This window comes from Patagioenas fasciata, chromosome 26, assembly GCF_037038585.1.
Source record: "Patagioenas fasciata isolate bPatFas1 chromosome 26, bPatFas1.hap1, whole genome shotgun sequence".
Classification (NCBI taxonomy): Eukaryota; Metazoa; Chordata; class Aves; order Columbiformes; family Columbidae; genus Patagioenas; species Patagioenas fasciata.
In genome coordinates, this window is record NC_092545.1 from 6,383,358 (window position 1) to 6,398,845 (window position 15,488).

The 15,488-nt window shown below is 48.6% G+C and overlaps 1 protein-coding gene across 1 annotated transcript in view; it reads right to left on the minus strand.

Annotated features, from left to right (window-relative positions):
* DUSP26 (dual specificity phosphatase 26) overlaps positions 1–15,160 on the minus strand; it is a 35,357-nt gene extending 20,197 nt beyond the window's left edge. The window contains 2 exon segments of the mRNA XM_071799316.1: positions 836–957; positions 14,957–15,160. The gene's annotated coding sequence lies outside the window, so the exon portion shown is untranslated.
* Positions 15,161–15,488: the final 328 nt, after the last annotated feature.

Sequence of the window (15,488 nt, forward strand, 5' to 3'; positions counted from 1 at the left end):
CCGCTGTAATTGTTTACTGGGTGCTCAGACTTTGGGAGGCATTTCCTGCATAAAAAATGGAACCTTTCTTCTCCTTCCTCCAGATCGTCTCCTTCTTTGCTCAATAGTCACTGAGGAAGAAAGTTTTCCCTGCAGATGTGCTGCGTTTCCTCACCCTAAAATACCTACAAATGAATGGAAAGAGAGGGGTAAGGAGAGGATGCTCTCTGGAGGTGCAGGTGCTGTGACAACCCCAAAACCCTCCCGGCTCCATCAGGATGGGGACAACTGCTGCTCCTTGCTCCACAAAGCCCTCTGCTCGCTCCTGAGCAAAACACAAAACCACGGCAGAGGAAACACGGGTGTCATTGTAATATAAAGCAGCGAGGGCTTTGTCGAACCAGGAATCAACTGTGGTAGAAGTGCAGGGGCTGTGAAAAACAGATCTAGCGAAGATTGCAAATGAACAGCATCAGATTTGAGATCAGTGTCCCCTGAAGCCAGTGGGTTGCTGGGCATCTGAACTCTCAGACTGGGGCGATGCAGGGGAAAACTTAACCCTTGAATCTTTGATTTAGTACAGGGCAAAGTAGCAAACCAAAGCACACTCCTTCTTCTCACTACTGCTGTTATCCAAGCGTGATTCCTCCATCCTTCAAGTACTAAAAAGGTCTCCGGGTCTAGAAGAGCTCAAATAAAAGTAGTTCCACTCCCCCAAGCATCTGCTTCATGTCCTGGCTTCCTCGGCTTGCTTTAAATGACTATCTCCCGCACTTTGTTAATTACGTGATTACAGCATCCATCGACAATGAGAAAATTAAAACTCCATGCCGCCTTTCAGACAACACTTTATTACTCTGCAAAAGAGGCTGAATGCAATTTGGCAGAGCGCTGCGCGGCACAACCGGAATCGTTCTCGTCCACAGGCTTCCTCCTCCTCTCCCACCGTTTCCCCAGAGACAGCGGTGTTTGCAGAGCCTTAATAAAGCAGGAAAGAGAGCAGGTGTGAAAGGAAACATCAATTACCATTAGCCCTGACAATCCTGGATGATCCCACCCATGGAGAAGGAGCAATGGCAGTGATTCTGTATTTCTTTCTATGCAGATAATTAAGTGCTTTGCTCTTCTTGTGCGGGTTATGGCTTCGGGATGGAGGGAAGGCTGGGGTTACCGCTAGCAATACCAGTGCTACAGTTATCTGGGCTGAGTTCTGGCTCCACAGGCGATCCCTGTCCTGAAGAACAGCTGCTGATTCTGGGTTCCCCAGGATCCCCTCGAGCAGGGCAGCGGTGACACTGGGATCCTCGGTGATCTGGCCACAATGCAGAGCCTGTTTTTCCAAGCCTGGCCCAACTGGAGCCGCCCCTGTCCCCAGCACCGTTCCTCATGAGCAGCCTTTTCTCCTGACTCGCGACATTTGCTTGCAGCAGATTTCACAGGTCCTCCAGCAGCTAATAGGAGGTATTTATTTCCATTCCTTTGCTGCTTCAGTTTTAAGTATAGCAATAATTCAACGTATCGCATTTTGGGGGAATGAAAGATTACCCTTATTTTCAGCTCATTTTTTTCTGTTTTATTTCTCTCTCCCTTTTTTATTGAGTTCTGAACATTAATAATCAGCCCTCATTAATTCAGTTAATTCTTCAAATCCTCGTATCCTTCATGCCCAGCGCTATAAAGCCGAAGAGGGGGATGATGAAAGCTGAAGAGATGGTTAGAGTTATTAAAAATCAATATTTCTATTATTATCATTTGGTAACCCTGGGGTGTTCATGTTCTCATCTCACATCTTCCCGGCGTCACTCCTCCCAGAAGAACAGGAAGCTTTGTGGATTTGCGAGACACAGGAGGGCGTCCCCCAGGTTTCTGGGAACCCTTTAGTTCAAGGTGTTACGGTCACACGTGAGTGGTGATGCCGCGGGGCCTTCTCCTGGGGGGCTGCTCCTCTGGAGCACAGCAAGGGGAAAAAGAGCTTTGCAGCCCAGAAAACGCTTGTGCATTGCTGCCCGTCCTCCCTGCGGGTGTTTGCACGGGGAGGGTGGGGAAGGGGCTGGTTTTGGGGATCCCAGCAGGAGCTGCGGTGACACGGGCGCTGAGCAGCAGCCTGGGCTCTGCTGCTGTTTGGAGATGGGCGGTGATGGAAAACGCAGAACATTAAACAGTGCGGCGATTACTCTGCGGAGGAGGCTGGCGAGCAGATCTGTCCCAATGCAAGGGTGTGAAAGGGGGGGTCACAAAGCTGTGTTTGCTTCAAGGTTAAGGAGCAAGAGAGAGATGTTTTCTGTTTTTTTTAACAATTCATTCCTGTCTTGTTTTCGATCTGACTTCACTCCCTAAGTGCGCCTTTCCTTTTGGCAGCATCTTTAATCCACAGATACATTTGCACGCCCTCTGGTCCCCTGTCCTAATGACTTATCCTTCCCATTTCCCTCATTCGGGCGAGTCCAAGTGTCCCCTGCCAAATCCTGCACATCAAAGCACAGTCCTAAGTGTGAGAAAAGGGAGGAAACCCAGCAAAGACCAGAGACCCCCAGTTCATTCTGTAGAGCACAGCAAGAGGGGTCAGGACAGGGAGAAAAAAGGGGATGCTGCCCCGGCATTGGGGCTCTCCCGCCGGCGATGTGCAGGGTTGCAGAGATGTGCTGCCAGAGCCATCTCATCCTTGTTATTTCCATCGCGCCTGAGACGGGGCACCATGGCAACCACCGCATTATCATTCCCTCGTCTTCAGGATGATGATCCTTCAGTTCCCGAGTCCCTTCTCTGCTGAAAGGGTGACAATCCCTTTACCAGAGGTAGAGAAACATCCTTTTGCCAGCACCTTCCTTCCCCTACCACATAGCTGAGCACAGACCTGGAAAAACACCCTCTTGGGTCCCATCTCTGTGGGACAGAAGACTTGATGGGTACGGGGTGGCCGTGACCTTCAGCCTGTTCCTTCCAGCGCATCTTTGATGCCTCCCGTGTCAGCTTTCACCTCCTGGAGCGACTCTCCAGGGGGTTTCTATTGTGTATGCTGGCCAGGTTCCTGCAGGATTCGCTTTTAAATCTCCTTTTCAAACAGATAATTAAAACATAATGGTGTTTACATTGCAAGATGGAGCTGAGGGAAAAATAATAATAGTAATAATAATCATAATAAACACTACTTTGCTACCGAGGGGAGTTTGTCAAATGGCTCTTGGAGAGGCTTGGCGCACTTTAATGAGTTTAAAGAAGGGGATTTACACTGAGCAAACTCGCTCAGTCGTTCTGGTGAGGTGAAGCAGCATTCGGAGCGTGCAAGCGGAGCAGCCGGCACTGAGGCTGCAGCAGGATGAAACACAAAGTATAAAGAAGGAAGGGTGTTATAATCCCATAACTTTTATGGCAGCGGGTATGCAAAATGGAATTGCAGCTCTGCAGAGTCCAGAAGCCATTCTAAATTAATGGCTTGGCTTTTCCAGCCCATTCAAACGAGCTCATTTCATGCAAGATAAATTACAGGACCCTGCCACCCTCACTCACCGAAGAAAGCTTTTTGTAACTCCCGATGTGTGTGTGAGGGAGTGGACGGCTGGGTTCTGATGGATACCCCGTGGCACCACGACCTGCTGGGGAGGCTGCAAAGTTCCACCCACCAGCACCAGCTGGAACAAGCAGCAGTTGTCCAAGCAAAAGGACAAAAAGGACCAAAAGGGAGCTCTGGGTACGGCCACCTAAAACCACCCCGGGAGCAATAACAGAGATTTGCTGGATAAATGTCTTCTAAATATTGTGTGGCTGCCTTGTGGGACAAAACGAGAAGCTTCATTTGGTAATGGAGTCTGGTAGAGGTGGCTTGAGGACTGGTCTGATCCTAAACCCCTTGCGAAAGAAGTAAAGACAGCTCTAACCTAACAAAGATGACAAATCCAGAAATCCAGAGATTCCTTTTCTCCCCTTTTTCTAGTGGTGTTAAAATTGGTTCAATCAACCTAAAGAGCCCATTATTAGAGTTAAGAGCTGGATTTCCTGCTTTTCTTTGTTGGGAAAGGCTTGAGGCAATAGCAAAAACCCAGTGGGCTTTGAGCACACTCTGTTCCCCTTCTGCCAACACCAGCTCCGTTGCTCCTGTGCTGGGTTTTATCACCCATTTGGGCCGCTTAATTACATTCTCTTTTCTTCTGGAAACAGCTGACATGTAATTATTTTCATGATTAACAATCTTGTGCAGCTAATTGTAATTATACCTTATAAGCACAGTTGTGATCGTCGGTTACTCATCTTTGCTTCATTTGGATGTTTTTCTTTCTCTGGGTTTCTGGAAGCTGTCCTGACCGAATACACATGCACAACAAACCAGCTCAACTTTCCAAACTTCTCTGTTTTCCTCCGGAGGGATTAATTTGAGGCCATAATAATGAATAAAGGCCAGATCATTGGTTGGTGTAAATCAGTGCAGCGTCACTTGTGTCAACACAGCGACGGTGATTTACAGCAGTCGAGATGTCAGATATTTTAGTAAGAAACTGGTGTCATCTAAGAAAATATATCTGCCTTAGAGCCACTTTGTGATATACTTTCCATGTATTGAGCAATGCATATTTTTTCTTTTTATATCTCTATCCCCTTATATATTTTGGAGAACCAAGAAAAATCAAACCATCCTGTATACTCGCTAGGTTGTATATTATGCAGCATTTTGAAAGGCATTTCATCCTACACCTTGAAAATCCACGGGGGACTGATTCTCCTCTTGCTCATGCCAATTTTTACGTGGTGTAGCTGTCAATTTGAATCGGGCAGCTCCTGGTTTACACCCCAGTGAGTGCAAACAGCCTCAGACACCGGATGAATATTTCAGTTTTACAGAAGGGTACTAGAATAAATTCTAATCCAAGCCACATACAAGCAGCTCAATAGTCAAAGCCACATCCTTACCACTCACAGAACAACGTGATTTTCAGCTCAAAACCTGGTCAGGGTTTTGCTAGGCTTGCTCTAAACCAGGGGCAGGTGGCAACAGATTTATTAATTGTAGGAGCTTAGGTTTGAGACTTACTGGACCTGAACTGTGCTGGGTGCTGTGGAAATACGAACTGGCACAATGAAAAGCCTGGTGGAAAAGCGTCAGTGCGGTTTCCTTGCTCCATCCTTCTCTGCCCCTTTGGGCAAGAGCTTTAATTCTGTGCGCTGGGCTGCAGGCTGGGCCCGCTTTAAAAACCATCCCTCATTGCCCGGGAACTGGATGAATGAATAAAGAGGTGAACTCCCAACCTGGAGATTACTGCTGCATTAATAAAGCAACTGTGAACGAATTGTCTCAGCTGCCTGAGCCGACCAGGATTATTAAACCAGGTCCCTGATTTAATTAGAGTGCTTAAAAACTCATGCTAAAAACAAAACTGCAGCTCTCAGCTAGAACGCGAGCTCCGTGCGGGAAGGGTCACTGCAGAGGTCGGTTCTTCCCACCGTATATTCATGATTATTGAATCAGACGCTGCGGTGGAGCAGAGGGAGAGCTGTTGTCCCCCACTGCAGCTCCCAGCGCTGCCCGAGGCCAGCAGACAATACAGCCTATTCCTGCCTGCCCAGCAACGCGTGTGAAACAGCCTGAAAGAGCAGCGGATCTAAAAAAAGAGACACAAAATGCACACGCACCAGAACTGCCGACCTCGTCACAACGCAAACCCAGCGACCCAGGGCGGAATGGCAAGGGCGTAAATCTGGCCACCCTGCAAGGTGGCCTGGGACACGGGGACGCGCTGCAGCAGCCGCGTGGTCTGTGCAGAATCACCGTGCGCGGTGTCCTTGCGTCAGCAGGAGTCTGTGACACCCCGAACCCGCAATGTACATCCTCACCCGTGCCAATTCCATTAGATGCCCCGGCCTGACTAGCGGAAAATGGACCTGAAGTAACTAACGCCTTGTGACTGACTAAGCATCACACGCTATTTATTCTTTAACTCTTCGTCTGGGTTTGAGCTGTGACTGCGGGAAAAAGGCACCGCTGCCCATGACTGGAGCTGTGAGCTGATAGGAAGCCTTTTTCCTTTTGAAGAAAATCCATTTTCAGACTTCAAAGGCTCCACACCTCAACCGCCTCTTCCTGGCCCAACACTGCTGCGTGTTTTTCCTCCACTGACTAAAACTATCGCACTACAGCATCTGAAAACGGCCAGAAATGATAACCCTGCCCTTTCCACCAGCCTGGCCAGCAGTGGACCCCACCTGCATCCCCTGTAACACAGGGGGCTGAGATCAGAGCACAAACTCCTGCCAACAATGGCAAGCACCGAAGAGAAAGTGAAGGTGAATTAAGCTTCACAAAAGAAGAGTTAAATGATTCTATTGCTACCCGAGTAGTTTCCAAATGGACCAAAGTTTTGAGAATTATCTTGATTGATAGCTGCAGATTAACAATAAGATAAATAGAGAGATTAGATAACATCCATTGCTCTCAGATGAGGCTGTAGGAAATCTTCAGCCTCAGCTAATTGTTCGGTTTTGCAGTTTTAATTAAGTGCAGCCTCCTGAACTGAACTATTCCAGGCAGTGCAAGCCTGTGCATACCAGATCACCCCAAGTTTCGCTCTCCAAACAGGCATCTCGCACTGTGGAGCCAGGGATCGCCAGGCTCGCGAGTTCAGGAGTTCGCTGCTGTACCACACAGAGAAGAAAAGCTAATTTAAAGCAGGCTGATAACAGCACAGCCTGGGTGGGCTCGCACAACCCGCACAGCCGTAGAACGTGGCCTGTTGGTGCTCTCATTAGTAGCAAAGTCTTGCTTTGTCGTGCTCCAGCCTGAGCAACTGGGGCTGTGCTGGGATGCTGCGCTGGGATGCTGTGCCGGGATGCTGGGATGCCGTGCTGGGATGCTGTACTAGGATGCTGTGCTGGGATGCTGTGCTGGGATGCTGTGCTGGGATGCTGGGATGCTGCGCTGGGATGCTGTACTAGGATGCTGTGCTGGGATGCTCTGCTGGGATGCTATGCTGGGATGCTGGGATGCTGCGCTGGGATGCTGTACTAGGATGCTGTGCTGGGATGCTATGCTGGGATGCTGGGATGCTGCGCTGGGATGCTGTGCTGGGATGCTGTACTAGGATGCTGTGCTGGGATGCTCTGCTGGGATGCTGTACTAGGATGTTGTGCCGGGATGCTGGGATGCTGTGCTGGGATGCTGTACTAGGATGCCGTGCTGGGATGCCATGCTGGGATGCTGTACTGGGTCCCGGGGCTGGGGGTCCCTGCCAGAGCAGGGGGGCTGCCCAGGGCCAGGAACTTTTACCTTCTTCTCCACCATCTGAGCAGTGTCTGTCTCTGACAGCTGTGCTCCAATACCCATCTCAGCAGCACAGCAAGCTCATTTCACAAACTGACTCTAATAACCACACACAAAATGGCCCGTTCATTGAGGCCAAGGGTTCCATTTACTCCTGAAACGTTCCTTGGAAGAGGAAAGGGTATATTTAATTAAGCATCATGTTATGCTAGGCATGAAGGATTAAGCAGCAGGGCAGTTGCAGGAGACTTGGCACTGCGGTGCCAAGAACAGGATGGGTGGCTGTTGGAGGTAGATGGGATTCTGGCTCCCAGGAAAGGCAGCATTTTCTGCAAGGCATTTCCTCTGGTATCTCTAATGCTCTTTGCTCTTGGGAGCCGTGAGAGTGTTTCCCCGTTTGCCTCTGACTTCGTATATCACATGCTAAATATACACAGTCATGTCCCTCCGTGTGTCCCCACCGCCATCTGCATAATGAAGAAAACGGTAAATGCTCCGAGTTCTAGGAATAAAATATCTCCTTCACTTTCTAACCATTCAGCCACTGGAGCTAAGAAAACGAAGTAGAACTCTTCTGCTGGTTACAAAATGGGAATTCACAATTTTAAATACTTCTGATACCCAGTGAGCTGAGAGGAAACTCAGGCCCGATGCACATCAGGGCAGGACCCGCTGCAATGCACAGCTGGATCAGGCCACTCTGGGCTGGGATGCTGTACCAGGGATGCTGGCCCCTAATGCCCTCAGCACAGGACGTGTTGAAGAAACGACACAGCGCAGTGTGTGTGTGCACCCTGATACAACAGCCAAACCTTGGCATCTTCCTGCTTGACAGCAATGAAAAATGAAAACAAGCGGGGGTGCTCACCTTCTCATCTCAGGGTTGTCTGCCCAGAAGTTCTCGTTCACGAAGAGATGATTGTTTAACTGATACGGTCGGCTCCTCCTCACTCCAACCTGCCTCTGCTCCTAAGCTGGGGCTGCCTTTAAATTGCTCACGAGAAGAATTTGTCTCGCGACTATGAGAGCAGTTTGTGGAGACACGCTTTGAACCCAGACATTTTAGAGAGTAAGCTGATGGATATATTCCCCTATATAGCAGTATTTCCTTGTATCTATTCAACTTCTAAGGTTGATGGTCAGGCAGAGGACATAACTGCAGTTAAGACAGAATGAAATACAAGAACTTCACAGGAAAAGCTCTAGGGAACAAGGGGGAGCAGGGAAGGAGGGTTGAGATATATAGTTATAGCTGACATAATGAAGAAAGAAATGCAACTTGGAGCTGGCAGGGAGGGAACAAATAGGAAGAGCTCCCACAACAGAAGAGAATTGCAGATTTGGTTATTGCAGTCGTATTTGCCCATTTACCAGCAGCGAAGGTACAAAGCTCTGCCTTTCAGCGCAAATGAAGATGGACAGGCTCACGCAGAGGGCATTCCTGCACACTGATGTACTCCCAGGAGCCCTGAGCTTGGCTTAATCGGAAGAAAATACACCAATCCACATACCCTGCTGTAGCTGCAGGTCACCCTGACAGAGCCAGCAGCTGCTGCGCTGGGGCTGGCTGATGGGATATTATACCTGCCACTCTTCATTTGCTGGGACGGCCGGAGTTTTGCATTAGCGCGGTAATTCATGATGCTGTACTTAGGAGAACACACGGGAGGTGCAATGTGTGGCTGTAAGGCATCTTTTGCTATGCATTAAGGGGATTCATCTTATCATCACTGTTCAGCAAAGTTTTTAACCGTGCCCTTAACTTCAAATAGCAAATAAAAATAGAGCCATCAACAGGAATCCTTTGTGTATTTATTCACATGGTCGCAGATCTTTTTTTTATGGAACATCGTTTAAAGCAGTGTCATACCAATAAAATGCCTAAAAACTGCCCAGAGACCAAGCAACGATGCATTTGCATTCCCTACCTGCCTACGTTACTGATTCCTTGAGCATGAACGCGAGGTGTGCAGGCGAGGAACAGCAGAGCGGGACCATCCGTACAGAGCACGTGCGCCTTGAGAGCTGACGCTCGTGCTCCTGCTCTCCCCCCTCCAGGCGCTCTCTGCACCAGAGATGCTTCTTTGATCACACTAAAATCAGAAGCATCTCCCAAAAATTCAGGTTGTATTAAGAGTCTTATCCTTAATCCCTCAACTTGAGTGTATTGATAAGAAAATACCAATTAAGATTCATATTCCCATGCTGGACCTGCAGTCAGAGACTAAGGAGATTATGCGATCATTCTAATTTCACACCCAGGCATGTTAAATAGTTATAACTTTATCTCATTCAAGCAGCATGGCCCGTGAGCTCCAGGGTCCTCTTGGCCTATTTGCTGCTACCGCTGCAGATGTCCCCTGACCTTCAATCGAAACAACCTGGCTGGCCTCTCTGCACCTTCAAAGGGAAGATTTCTGCAAGAGAAACAGCGCTGGCACGCATTAGCAGTCTGACTGTACCGCTATCAAAGCGCTCCACCTGAGTCCTCAAGACAGATCCAAGCATGGATGACAATATTAATGAACAGCTGCCAGCACCAGGAACTACAGCGCTACTGCCTGATTGCATAAGACAAGAATCAAGGTGATGCCTGCTAAGGCAGCAGGAGACAAAGACGGGTTTTCATGCACCAGAGTCTATCGGGCACACCCAAAATCAAGCAGGATCGATAGGATGTATTTGCAAGAGAAGGGTTTGCAGCTGTAGGATTTTCTCAAGTTTGCTACCCATTCATGTAAAGTGAAATGACAAACGTGGCTTAGGGGTAGTTTTATTACCAGCCATCCTTAACAGTCTGGGAAAACAGGGCTTGAACTAGGAAATCCTGCAAAGCCTGGGCGTTTTCCCTTGCTAAATCAAAGTAAATCTGGTGGGGATTTGGAAATTCAAAGGGACTAGCTCAGCAACTGTTGATATTGGCTGGGCAGAGGATGAGATGAGCCTTGCACTTTTGATCAGTTTAGTGCATCTGTATTAAGCACCTAAAAGCTGGATATAAAGGTAACCGATGCAACAACACTCTCTCGTTCCTGTTCCTCTGGCATCTTCCATCCCCCTTCATACTTTTCATGTACCTGTTTGCCTCTGGGCTCGCAAAGACCCGAAGAGACGCCCCCGTTCGCTGTGGTGCTCCCGCCGCAGCCGTTGGTGCTCAGAGCGGCTGCAGAGCTGCCGGGGCTGCAGCTGCGCCCGCGCCGCACCCAGCGGAACCCGGATCCAGCCGCGCTTGGCACTGATGCAAAACGAACAGCAGTCGTAAAAAATAACAGCTCCAGGCTCTACAGATGGGCGAAAACCGACTCCAGCTCTGGTTATTGCAAGGCATTATTTTAACAGGAGCAAAAAAGCAGATGAGCAAGCAGACACAGTCGCTGGCCGCAGAACCTTGCAGCTCGGGTGGTTTAAACCCAAGCTTAAGAAGGGAATGAACTAACCTTTTCCATTTATTTTCTGAAAACTCTAATTATCTTTTCATTCTTCTTCCATCCTTTCACTGCCAAGGGAAAGAAATCAGGACAGGACTCCTGGGCTTTCTAGATCTTGCAATATTTATCACCTGAAGCATCGTTCCCAACAGGAACGCTCAGCACCGAACCTTTTGTGCGCAGGCGAAACCAACCAGGGAGACTGGGACAGGCACTGGGACCAGCACTCCGCACACAGCCCTGGAGGGAACAAGACCCGTCGGAGCTGATTCACTTACCCAACGTCAGAGTTGTTGTTGTTGGGGAGGCTTTTTGAGTAAGGACCCAGAAGGGTGAGAAAGCAGCAGGAGAAGGATGGAAGAAAAGAAGATGAAACGAAAAAAAAGCGTGGAGAAAAAACAAGGAGGGAAAGATTTATAGAAAGTAGCGCAGGGGGATTAGAATTCAGGCCAGCGTTGTCTGCAGCCTTCCAAACCATATGATATAGCTAAGGAAAAGGCAGACAGCACATCTGAGCGAAAATTACAGGTGGCTGAATTAATTAGCTCCAAATCCCAACACCCCCAAACATCAGGCGCTGGGATTAAGGACTCAAAGCTAGTTTGCTGCTGAATCCCAAACCTCAGATATTATTTGGATTCAAATTGGAAGTGTTGCAGATGGGTTCGTTTAGGGAAGCAGAGAGCTGTCTTTTCCCATTCTCCCTTCAGCTGAAGCAAAAAGACACCTTTCTCTTTCCTTCATCATACGATATTAATACTAAAATCGCTGCAGCCCTCCCTACCCTGTCTGCATTTGATTCCCATTGATCTTAAGCTTCCAGTTCTCTTCAAATACCCTGGTGCTGAAGATGGGCAGGCAGAGCTCCACTGAACAGCAATGGGAGATTTGCCTCTTTCCATCCTCTGGGCTTGTCAGACATTACACAAAACTAACTTACTGTCCTTAAATGCTGAAAAATAGCATCTGGTTTTACCCTGAAACACTGAAAAATCGCCAGCTTCTCTTGATTTTGAGGCAAAGGCCCTAAAAGCTTACCAAGAGCCACACATTGCCAGCTCAGAGAGGTCGAGATAGTCGATAGGCATCAGAACTACTTTCATTTCCTGGTGCCCTGTGACAAGTTGTTTGATCCGTCTGTGATTCAGTTCTTCCTCTAAAATGGGAATAATCCTCATTTCGCTGGTGGCAGCACCGGTAGAATAAAGCATTCATGCTGGTGAGATGTTCAGACATTATCCCCATTGATGTGGAGGGGGAATCTGCGTAGGTTGAAAAGTTCATGAATCTCGCAAAGTACATAACCTGTGTCTCCTGCTAACTCAGGTGAGCATCCTGCCATTGCCAGGACCACCGAGGGCAGGTCTCATTAGCTGCTGGCAAAGGAGGTTCAGAAGCAGAACTGGCAGCGCACCCGCTTCGTCTGGACGGTGCCAAACAAGCTGGTAAGTTCGTCCCAGCCCGCGAGCGGCATCCAGGAGCGGTACACAGGGAGACAATTAGTGCTCATGTGCCATTCGTACTGGATGTGATCAGGGCCTGGAAGATATTTGTGTTTGTTATAGCGCTGGTAACCAGTCAGGACTGCAAACACGGTCCTTGCCAGGATGCTTACTCAAAAAAAAAAAGGATTTGATGGACAAAAAGCTTGAATAAGAAGCAAAAAAGAAACAGCAGTTTTGGAACAGTGTAATCACGTCTCGGTGAAACACTGAGTGCGGCAATTAATTATTGATCACGGATCACTCTCTTTGTCTTTCTCTTGTCTCCCAGGGCTCTGCAAATCTGCCAAGCACCATGCCAGAGAAAATCAGGGATTTGCGTCCACCTGGGGAGCCGGCTACCTGTCTGCAATGGACCGGGCTACCTGTCTGTAACGGACCCGGCTACCTGTCTGCAATGGACCGGGTTACCTGTCTGCAATGGACCGGGCTGTCTGCAATGGACCGGGCTACCTGTCTGCAGTGGACCGGGCTACCTGTCTGCAGTGGACCGGGCTACCTGTCTGCAGTGGACCCGGCTACCTGTCTGCAGTGGACCGGGCTACCTGTCTGCAGTGGACCGGGCTACCTGTCTGCAGTGGACCGGGCTACCTGTCTGCAGTGGACCCGGTACCACCCGAATGCCGCAGTTTCTCACCAGGGCAAGTTTTATGTATCATCAGGCACACTTTGCAATCTGCAGGTGGCTCAGCAGGTTGCAGCAGATTTCTCCTGCTTTTCTGTGATGCCTTGACCACACATCCACCCCGGACAGCAAGCTGGCAATGGGCAGAGCGTGTTTGGAAGCAAAGCACGGGTGTTTCTGTGGTTTCTGCACCGCAGCGATGCCGCCTGCTGGGTTACCAGCTTGTTCTCCCAAATCCCCGAGCATCCATGCTGGTTACTGCATCCTCTTGCCAATAACCACAAGAAGATACACACAAGACAGTCCTGCATGCAGCTGCATAATATGTCTTTAGGTTATGTAGAGAGGCATGAAAAGAGCTTGGGACAAGAGTTTTTCATTCCAAGGTATTTCCAAGAAATAGCTATACACCAAGAAGCTAAGCGCACACTATTTATTTTCTATAAGCAATACAGTTTGCTTTGAAACAGAAAACCAAACCAACAACCCCAACTGACTTTTCTTCTGTCTTGTTCCAAAAGCTATTGAGCAAAGAGACTTCAGAGACTGCGTTCCCATCCTTCCCCAGCCCTGGAAGGTGACGGGTGAGCTTGTAGATGCAACTTATTGCACCAGCAGTACTGACAACAGTGCAATATTTGCTGTCAAGTTAAATGAGGGTGGAAATTCTCCTGTATGTCAATATGCATTAGCAGTGACGAGGGCAGCAGTAGCCTTTAGCATGAGCTGACCTGAAATAACTCCAAAGGAGAAAAAGCCAGACACTAGAGGATGGAAACAAGTTGGCTTTCCTACTGCAACCTCCTGAGTCCGTGTAAACAGCCAGGAACTGGTACCGCTGCTGGCTGGAGGTGGCATCTGGGGCAAGGACATGCCAGTGTCCTCAGTACAACTCATGCTGTGCGTGTCTTGTTCCTTGAATATAAGGCCACTGCAGAATTGCCCCAATATTAATCACCTCTGTGTTAGGTTCCTGTGAAATACATTAGTGTGGCATAGAGCTACAGTCATCTCCTACTTGTACAGAGACACCATCCTTCCTTTCTTGGTGCATCGGGATGTAGCAGGTTATATCACAAAAGTACAGTAGTGTTCTAAGGAATTAGCTGCTTCCACCAATATATTTTAGCTAATGATTCCTGCTTTACCTCCATCTGTGTCCGCCTGTGCAGATGCCGCTCCCAAATTATCTGTGTTATCTGCAAACCCCTGAGAGAGAAAAATGTGGGAAAAAATCCCCAGCTGGAACAGTTTCCATCAAGGGGAAGCAGCTCAATTAGCTCCATATATCCCTTACTCATATGGTGCTGAGAGCAGCGAAACCCAGGAGCAGGTCTCTTTGTCAGTCAATGTCTATTTGTCTGTCTGGCTCTCATCTGTCGCCATGCCCTTCTCTAAGGGGACAGCAGGTGGCAGGGTGGATGATGAATGGGCAGAGGATGAGCTGGAATAGGGTCTACTCGTCATCCATTTGTGCACCACGGCAAGATAGATGGTCACAAAGAGCTTTCAATGTAGCCGAAGGCTGGGTCAGAAAGCCGCATGGCACCCGCACCACGTCCCCAGCACGGGCCCTTTCTGAGAGCGGGTCACCAGTCTGTTGCATGGGAGAGGGCAGGGGCACAATTGGCTCATCCAAACCACATCACAGGCTCGGAGACCTTGGATGCACAGCCAAGTGAGCTTCTCATGGAGAGCCATGGCCTCCCTTAGGGGAAAAACCCTCCCTGGCTCTTTCTGGAATGGGAAAGTAGGTCTGGCCGAAGGGAATGCTGCCAGTCGGCTGTTTCCTGGCAGTAGGAGCTGGATATTTCTGTTATTTACAGCTGCAGCTGTACACTCTGGACCTAACCCTTGTACTAGGCTACCTTGCAACCATATATTAAAAAGTAAACAGCCCTGAGGTACAGCCAGGTTAACAGAAGGCTATGCAGGCAGCAAACATGCGGGTCAAGGTGTCTGAACGCGTGCTTCGGCAGCTTAGAGTCTTGCAAAATACGCGGCCTTGTCACTGAAAGAGCAGGAAAAGGAATGTGGGTCTTGCGTGGAACTTTGCTGACAGCAGCAGAAGAAAAGCAAGCAGCCAGAGGTGGTGATTAGGAAGGAATAAGTTCTGAGCAAAGAGCACGCACCAAACCATTTTGTTAGTTATTAGTTATTCAAAAATTGCCCCTACCTCTGCAGCTTCCTCCACTTTTTCATGTGATCAAAGACCTCGTTCCACACCGACACGCTCCTATTCTTCCCCTCCAGTGTACAGGGGAGCAAATCCAATCTGCGAAGCTTTTGTCATTCTCTCTCTCTTTCCGACTTCCACTCTTCTTTGTAAAGGTTTGCAGTGTACCAACCACAATGACAAAATGTATCCTGTTTACGGGGAAAGAAAAACTCTACCTCAGCACTTTTTCCATGGGAGGAAAAGGAAGGGGGAGAGAGAGTCCATTTTAAAGCATTTTAGATTGTGACTTCTGCAAATTAGAAAATGCACACTTCTTCCCCAGATAGAATATAGGCAATTACACCGTGAAAGAAAGTGCTATTTCTGTCCCTTTCGCCTCACAGTCTTACTAATGCTTTTAAGATACATACAGATCTGTTTGTTTGTGTGAGAAAGATGGCCACCTTCAGCAGTTTGCACCTCGGCTGGGAGGAAATAGCTTCGCTTCAGAGTAGTTTTCATACTAGTTACATAAAACTCTTTGAAAGCC